The 9,482-nt window shown below is 36.7% G+C and overlaps 1 non-coding gene across 1 annotated transcript; it reads right to left on the bottom strand.

Annotated features, from left to right (window-relative positions):
• Nucleotides 1-5,539: 5,539 nt before the first annotated feature.
• Nucleotides 5,540-5,612, bottom strand: Trnak-uuu. The gene has a single exon. It is a non-coding gene; the product is annotated as a tRNA-Lys (tRNA).
• Between the last annotated feature and the right edge of the window lie 3,870 nt (nucleotides 5,613-9,482).

The following is a 9,482-nucleotide window of genomic DNA, read 5'->3' as shown; positions in this document are numbered from 1 at the left end:
GCTGAGTGTTAAACAAACAGCACGACTTATATAGGTTTCATGAAAAACATTTGAAACAGTGAAATTCTAGAGGAAATGGGACGTTCTTAAAAAATACATACTATCTAAATCAATAAAATCCCCGAAGATGACAGGAGAACAACAAACTCCATGTTCCGCTGTTGCCCGTAGAATCTAGATATTGGTGAGTTCCATCATTTATAGGAATAATCCCCAATTAATCCGGAATCTCGTCATGTTGTCATGGTAACTAGAATCTTCTAATTTTATCTCACTCACTTGACCACCAACGGGCCAGTTGAACGTCATGATGATGATGATGATGAGCAAGATCACGTGATTTCAGAATGAATTGTACGCAATCTAATTATACCTTTTGTCTGTATGGAATATCATGACCTAACACTACGGTATGCTACCAGGCAAATGTATGCTGGATTAGTAGCGTAGTTTAGATCTTGGTTTAAGTGTTCAGTAACTCGGACCGATTGAGTTTCCAACGACCAATATGAAAAAAGATGTCACTTTCGTTTAAATGATGACAATATGTGTTTTCGTGTCAATTCAACCCTTAGAGTTATTCAATCGATCATCACTTGCTTGAATGATATTTTTCTTTTGTTTTGGAACAAATTCAGCTTTCAACTTATTTGAAACTGTTTCAAATTCTGGAAACTTGCGTGTACACATACGTCTCTCACCATCCGTTAAATGTAGTCTGAGGTATGTGTTTCGGTAATTATCTCTTACTGAATGATGGAGAAATTTGTACTTACATCTCTGTAGCGTTAATACGGTCTATACACAAATGAACTCACATCAAAACAGTGTGTAAATAGTCGTACCGCCATTCAATGCCATTCGGAAGCCCTAGACAAATACAAGTCTCCGGAATACCTCTATTCTCATCACAAATGCTCGTTATAGAGTGATTAGACTGTAAACAATGAACAGAGATCAAAAGCCAGAGCTAGGTAAACGCTGTCCGCCTCACCTTGATGGGGGAGGGCAGTGGGGGATACATAAACATTCCAGGTACGTCCTGAATACCTGTACAGTATTTACAAGGGTTTATAGTGAACGTGGCCCCTGTAATAGCCTGTGATCTCTGGTAAAGCTACCTGACATAGTCTTAACTGACACTTCTCTTCCTTCAAACAGCTATAACGCTGGATAGTAGATGTTACCGGAAGGCTGAGCTGTCAATCAAAATTAAATATCTCCTACAGGTAAATTCGGTTATTCGTATCAACCCTAAGATCCTTTGGAAATGTGACTCTCAGCTAGTTCTTTCTGTAACCTATTGGGAATCATAATTGATCATATCGGATATGATTTATCATGAATTTTATTTCCAATTAAATTATAATTTAATTTGAATAAAGTCATTTTGAAAGGGCGTTACTGGTAAAATGTTCTATACTTCATATAGGATACAGAATGATGTTTACGCGTGTAATCAGAACCAGAGAGGAATTACACGTAAGAATGACGATATCTTGTGTAATTTATTTATGTAACACAAGTGCGTCATGCAATCCCGTTTAGAAAATACAAAACAAATGCTTAGTTTCGTAATATATGCTGATCACCTCAAAATTGTTGATGTATTGTAAACATCAAACGAGTATCAGATTCAAATATTGCTCGTTTAAACTAACAGTTAACATTTTGTTTATTAGAAAGGTGTCAGATTTGTTTTACTGTATTTTATTTATTGCTGTGTTTTGCATCTACAAATGTTCTCTGCCAAAAACGTTGCCATGGATGTATATTAGTCGTTATAAGATACAACGCCATTGTTAATGATAATAACACGGCCCGTCATTAAATAAAAGCTTTCAGGGACCGAATTATGCAATCTAATCTAGGGAGAGGTTTCGTTGCCAAACGACAGTGTTGTGTCTAACATGACAGCCGACAACAATCAAAGTCACGACAATGCTTGTCTACTTAGATACTTTGGCATTAAATTCAAACGCAAATAAGATCGAATGAAGCCTAAATGTGATTGTCAAATGCAAGTCGCTTCTACAACACGTCGATGCTGTCGTATTGGGGAAGATAATCCCAGTAAATACAGCGAGATTTTTCATACGCTGTATAGTTCTTAAAAATAACTTATACGGTAAATATAATAAAGACATGTGTCAGCATCAAAACCTTGGCCGGAAATACCTCCGCTCTTCTACTAGCACTATATCTCAATAAGTTTCCCTGAGAAATACGCCAATTGTTGGAGAACTATTTCACCCGATTCTGACACGTGTACATAACGTTGAGTTAATCGTTTTCCCTGCTATAGCCGTGAGATAAATTACTTCGCGCTTGTTTTTGTTCACTTAAAAAACACTAGTAGTTCTGTAGCAGCACGTACGGCAAATCTCGCGAGCATTTCACGTGCGCGTGTTTCCAAACGAAGCGTGGACACCTTTGTTCCCAAAGTGCATTGCGGTACCTTTGAACTTAATTGGAAACCATGGGACCTCGGGAAATTGATTTATTGTTGGGCCGGGGTGACTGCATAAAGTACGAACCCCCCAAAACATCTTTGTAGCCGCTTCCAAACAACTGCCATTGCATGCGTATATGTTTCCCTCTCAATGAACATGAACAGTTCTCGACTTAATTAAGTCATAACCCATTTGGTAAATATACCTCTAGTATGGCGGCCACACACTTGGCTAACCGGAAGTAATACATTTAATGTTACTGCAAATATGCTATGGACACCTGTTTCTTCAACTTTATTTTTGGGCGGTGAAATCCATAGCTACGAGCGGCTGTCCTAGCCATTCCCGTTCAGATTACCCAGAATCTATATAGGTACGGCAGGGTGTGCGGACTTGTTTCCGCCGTGTCACAATTTTATAGTTCCTTCTTTATTATTTGTATTTCTGTGTATGAATACGTCACCATGTTTATCACAGGATATAGTTCCTACAAACTGTTCATTCTGACAGTTGTTATTTTGTATTTAGTGTGTGTCATACCTTAACATATTTGTATACATATCTTGTTCTTACAAAATCAGCCTAAGATGGTAGTATGTAATTGGATTTGAAGAGTTTTCAGCCCTCGTTTGCTATCCATAGGCTAGTACAGTTTATATCGTAAACAGCTGTGACATTGACAATGTGTACAGGCGGGATTACGTAATCCTGGTCGCTGAATATTGATACTCCAACAGCGATCTCGACGCTTGGATTATTTTCAGCTTCTGTTACAACGGTACGGAGAAAAAATAAAATTTACGATATCTTACAACTTATAAGTATCTAGACACATCTATCCCCAGGCAGATGAACTTTTGAACGAAATCACTCCAGAACAAGTTTATCCGATGATTGCGATGCTGGCTTAGTCAGAAATAGGATAAGTTTTTAATGGAGTTGACAAAAAGTCTGCTTTGTTGTTGAACAATGCAGGTGCAGGATACAGTGGAAGAAACGCTAGTCTAAGGAATAAAAAAATATAATTTAATTTAGGAAAATAATTCTGCCAGCATAATGTGCCCAGTAGAACACTGGCTACTAAAGAATCAAATAGTCTGAATCTTTGATATCGTAATAACGTCTGGCAAGCATAACAAGTACAAACATTAGGAGAAAACCTCAATGTTTCCGAATTATTTAAAGGAACGTTGAGTATCATGGATATCACTGTACTGCGACGACAGCCGACGCCAGAGATGGCCACACGTGGACAGGCTAAGTTAGAGGTTCCGGTATCAGGGCCACAATTCAATACTCGAGGCAGCGAGTTGGTGTTTGGTATGGAATATTGTCCGTACGTTTAGATCTACTTAGACGGGAAAATAGCCCTGAGAACATTGAGAATTGATGTCCTCCTTCCGCAAAGACGCCGATTTTATAACATTTACTGAATTTTGCAGGTGGGTATGCTGGAGCAATCGTTACATAGCATCTTGTCCACTACAACACTGCCAATGGCGGTTTCGCATTACTGTTGTGTTTGAAAATCTGTGACGTCATTCGATGTGTCTGCCCCATGTCGATGATTTGGGGACTCTTGGTCCAGGTTACTATCTCTTGAGAAGTAATACATTTCACAATGATAGGTCCTTTAGGTACCTGGGCTTCGGGGAAGGAGTGAGATAGGGCTCATATCACCATTTCAATGTTTAGAATGTCTTCCTAGTCTAGACTCAGACATAAATGCATGAACTTCAACTAAAGCAAGTTGTATCCTTGTAACCTTAACTCCAAAGCATGTGGTACCCCCTAGAGCAAGTATAAATCACGTGTGATATCCGTAAAAGTGTTAACTAAAATCACGTGTAATTCTCGAAACCTCAACTAAAATCACGTGTAATTCTTTAAAACCTTAACTAACAGCATGCGGTATTCTCTAAAACCTGAACTAAAAGCACGTGAAATTATGAAAAACAACACTAAAGCCACGTGGCATCCTCACATAAAATCATAAAAATCATAATCATAAAAATCTAAAACACAGAGTGTCATTAAAAACCTTAAGTAATAAGTAATAGAGGTATCATCAGGACTTTTCGCTGTGCAGCTCTTGATTTTTGTTTACGATGGAATCTGACATCCTCTGACTGATGTCTATCGGATGTGTTAATGGAAGTCGACACAGGAATACCTTGGTATACGGGTACTGGTGGGGCGGGTGAATGAGATGTGGACAGGTATCAAATGCTTCCTTCAACACCTGTTCAGGACGTATCACTATTACAGATATCGTCTGGTCGCACGTGACCCGTGCTGGGAAGGTTAGCCCGTAAGGCCATCGAGTGCCCTGAGATCAATGCGTGGGTCAGAGGGTCAATGATAATAGAGTACAACGTTAGGGATCATATTCCATACTTAAACGTCATACAAGCTACCCGTTCTCAATGGGAGGATAACCGATACAGCAGTGCGCTAGTCATTATGTTAGGTCCATCGAGTTAAGAGAACTATCAAGCTCGCCCCGTATCATGGTGAGACTAATGGGATCTCGCTATAGACCGTTTGATCAACCATTGTTGATGTTCATGAGGGTACAGAAATGAAGGAACGCTTGCTGTCACCAGATTTTATGTCCTGGTGCCGTATGTCCACTGTTGTACGTGTTTTAATGGTGAAATATCGGTAGCCATACTACAGTGTACATGCGCAGGGACTTGGTACGAATTTCCAACCCATGGTCTATATATATATATATTATACTGCTATAATACATAATTCGAGTCAACTCCCTGTGTGTATACGAGGTCTATGTCATAGGTGGATACGCAATGTGCGTTGTAATAAACAGTTTTACGTTTACGACAATATAGCACCACTCCGCACGTTGTCATTGTCCACTTTTTGGTCATGTGTCATATGGGGTTAATCAAACGTCACCCAAATCCATGAGTTAACACACATCCAATTGTTTGACTCACAAAAAGCTGTAAAGATGACAAATAAAAATAATTGATGAGATAGTATGTGATGTTAGTGATTCACAATGTCTACCAGAATTTAAATTTCATATTAAAAATTTAAAAAAAAAAAAAAAAAAATATCATCGCCCACGTAGGGACTCGAACCCTAGACCCTCAGATTAAAAGTCTGATGCTCTACCGACTGAGCTACGCGGGCTTCCGGCTGTTCAACATTCAGACAATCTCCTTGAGCTTTCGTCTACTTATATTGATTTTTGTTGTATCTGTTTATAAATCACTACGGTCAAGGTAATTTTTATTTCACAGAGCCATGAATAGGCGTATGTATTGAACAATCATTTGAAATTAGCTAGACGAACCGTAAAATAAACTATTTCACGAGAATGAACTTTCGACTATATTAAAAACAAATAACGTTACTTAACTATTATCGACATAACTTCATAAGTAGGTCAGTTATATTAAGACTAACAGAAAAAAGCTATTAGTTACAAATGTATATACATTTATATTGATGATTAAATTCTCTGTGGATTTCGTGCTACAGCAGTAAGTCTATAAATGTCCATATCTGGATCATCACACATTACAGCGATGGGCGATGTAACTTTGTTGATCAAGTGATAGCGCTTCGCACTTGTGATTATTAATTTATACGGATAATTTTATCGTTTTACAACGCAAATTGTGTTTAGTGCTAGAACGCCTATTATCTTGGATAGTAAAGCTACACAAAACACCTTTATTGCCTATTTCGGTGTGTTTACCTGTGTACTGAATGTCTCACTGCCGTATTAAAGTGCAAACATGGAAGGTAAAAAATAACTAATTAACAGTAATAAAACAGGTGTATGTGTTATTGTCAACAATTTGCCTACCTGTATTCAAAACAAGTTAGGTTACAGAGTTCGGCATTCACATTAGTAACTGACCATGAAGTGTAACATGATAACGACTATTGTGTGGTTATTGATCATATTTGGTTCACGCCGTTCACACAAGTTTCCTATTGAAACAGCGTAAATTCATCTCAAACTCAGTTAGCAAATAAATAAGGATTCCCTAAATATTTATATGCTATTTTGCTGTAATCTGCCAGAAGTTGATAGGTGATCACCAGAAACCGAATCTTGAAAATGAGATACCCCGGTACAGTGTACAGTATGTATATAAGATTGAACAGTAAACGCATGATTTATCAGAAGAGCAGTGAATAGTTTTAACATATTTGAATATATCATCCACATAAAAATCATGTTTATATTAAAGCGATATAAATATCATAAAGGTGAGGTCATCAGGTATTTTTTTTAAATGTTTAACATAAGATGACAATATCAAACAACAGCTGATTTATCCTCTTTATTTTGATTATTTTATTATTTCAATCTCAGATATTCATTTCGAAAGATGAAAGAGAACTACCTTCAAGTAAAGTTATTTATGATGATTGATTAATGTTCCGATTATTCCACAGATAACCAAATATTCCCTTTCGCTTTCATTTGGAGATGACAAAGTGATTGATTTCTAATTAGTTTCAAAACTAAAATATATCTATACCAGGATAACCCTACGTACATATAAAACCGCTGTCAGAATGATTGATGCTTGGGGATCCTTACAAGAATTTAGATGTCTTCACATGAGTCTAGTATGATTATGGTAGGTCAGTGCCTGTATGACTAAGGTAATTGACGGATATATTAGTGTACCACGGACGATTTGCTGGGAAGAAATAGACCACGGACCTTTGTTCATTTGTATACCCGGACATTCCTCATGGTCATCCTTCCAAATGGATTTATACCCTGTATAGCTGACCAGTCAGGTGACTAATGCACATGATTAGAAATATGAGAAGCTTAAATACTGTCCTCAAAGATGGCGACGATGACGCTGGGCAGGTTTCTGGGCCGTGGACCTTTATTGATAACTTTATCAAATGTACAGTTAAATAGATGATTAAAGACAATCAGACACCTAATAAGCTTCAACATAAAGAAAGATATATGAACCGAGTCAAATTCGTTTGGCCATTATCACAGGGACTTTTCATAAACATTCAACCCACTGTCAATACATTTAAACATGCATGTACGTGGGTTTGGAAATTCCTCCAAGTCCCTCTGGTCTATATGAGCCATCTTTACCGTTGAAACATCAAAATAGAAATATGTTTTATTACTTCGTTATTTCAAGTGTTTTATTGGTGTCAAACCAAATCGTTTCTGAATAAATAACAAACAATAAAATTTGTGTCCTTGAGGAACACTGTAATCGAACTTACCAGCAAAATTGACATAGAATGAATATCTATGCGTTTTACAGCAAGATGATCAGATGTTTCATGTCTTAAAATGCTCAATTAATGGCCCCCTGTCAAAGTTTTTTTTATCATGACTATTCATTTAAAGGAAAGAGATTTGAATAAATGACAGTATGTGACATTTATACAGCCATTCGTGTCCCTGAGAATTATCTGATGTTGTCTAAGTGCACAGTAATGCTGTGACACCTGTTGTAGACATCAACTCATTGAAAATCCAACCAAACATTACAAAGTTATTATTTCTGTGTCATTTAAATCATATCAGGACTTGATTGATAGATATGGCTGAGGAGTTAGGACCAAGGTGATTTGGACTCCTAAATTCATCATAGCGTTATATTAGTATAATTTTAATGGGAAATATTCATAATTTTCTCGGGGGGAAAAAACTCATTTGATTTGTTACGAATTATATGAAATAGATTGCTGTGTGTTAGAAGAAAGGTTTTTACTTCTTTTTTTATTTATTTATTTTTTATTTATTAAGTTGACAGCACTTGAATCACGCCTAATAGATTTGGGATATTACACTACCGAGACATCCATTAAATACATCACTCATCGCATCACACTCCAATACATTATACATCTATCTGTATATATATATATATCTACCTGTACGTACAGGTGTGAAGAACATAATCAGAATAAAGCGTTGCTCTATTTCCGAAGGCTGTTAAAAGTATAACTCATGTCTGCAACATGTTACAGTTCGACAACAGTGTTGTTTTGAACAAAGGGGCGTAACTGCATTTATTCTGTTTATCGTGAGAACGTAACGTTATATTCTATTGGTTTTAATATGAAAAGGGACGTAATGAAATCCACTAAGTCCTGTTCACCAAAGGGACGTAACTACGTCCACGAAGCCTGTTTTAAAAGCGACGTATTTAGGGACTTCACTAGTATGTCTCTTTGTCGAGGTAGGTCTTTTATCAAGGGGACGTAACTATCCTAAATATATGAACATAAAAGAGACGTAATTCTACTCTTACATATTGTGATAACGGTTACTAAGAGTGCAATGTTCCTTAATGTGACAATTTAATCGTTTGAACAAATGCATTTAATCTGTGGATATTATACAAATGTATGTATGCGATATCTAATTTTGAACCGCAACTGTTGACGGATCGAGACCTTGTACATGTAAAGTGTTAATTTCTTAAACATAACTACGTGTAATTATATGAAAAAAAGTTTTCTTCAACAGTATCGTGTTCTAATGAATACATGTGAATTAAAACTCGCGTTATTAAACATAGCCTGATAATTTGTTCAATCCAACAAACGTTTGAAGTTAAGAAAACTTGAGAAAGGTTTTTTCCCCCTCCTAGCCTTGTATTGTAATTTCTATTGAATTGCCCATTCCCCGGAGCTGGTTTTCTGTGCCTATATTTGCATGATCAGGTTTCAAACATGCATTTGCAAAAGATGTTTGAAGCGATAATTTCACAGACCAAACTAATTTGTTATTGCAATAATAATTATGCAACAAAGTATTTTTGCAAGAATGCTATCTTTTCGTAAATAGAAAAAACTCACTATACAATTGTGCTAAAATGCAGGTTTGCACTTTTGATCCTACTGATAGTTTATTTCAACATCTGTCACTGTGAATTATTGATATTGATTATGACGACAGTGTTCGCCCACGTGGTTTCTTTCTTTTTTCACGGTGTGTCACGTGTTATGCAATTAATACCGGTAACGGCCAATTATGAAGGTCGTTTT

The sequence above is a fragment of the Pecten maximus genome, chromosome 5 (assembly GCF_902652985.1).
Source record: "Pecten maximus chromosome 5, xPecMax1.1, whole genome shotgun sequence".
Classification (NCBI taxonomy): Eukaryota; Metazoa; Mollusca; class Bivalvia; order Pectinida; family Pectinidae; genus Pecten; species Pecten maximus.
The sequence above is the reverse complement of the archived record's forward strand: the minus strand, read 5'-3'. Positions and strand labels throughout refer to the sequence as shown.